Consider the following 200-nt stretch of genomic DNA (forward strand, 5'->3'; position numbering starts at 1 on the left):
TGTGATGTGTCTCGCTCTCTCTCTCTCTCTCTCTCTCTCTCTTTCATGCACACACACAAACACACACCACTCTCTCTCTCTCGCTCACGCATGCAGGCACACACACCGCTCTCTCTCTCGCTCACGCACGCACACACACACACACACACACACACACTCACACCACACTCTCTCTCTCTCTCTCTCTCTCTCTCTCGCTA

The sequence above is a fragment of the Sinocyclocheilus grahami genome, unplaced genomic scaffold (genome assembly GCF_001515645.1).
Source record: "Sinocyclocheilus grahami isolate Dianchi unplaced genomic scaffold, SAMN03320097.WGS_v1.1 scaffold941.1, whole genome shotgun sequence".
NCBI lineage: Eukaryota > Metazoa > Chordata > Actinopteri > Cypriniformes > Cyprinidae > Sinocyclocheilus > Sinocyclocheilus grahami.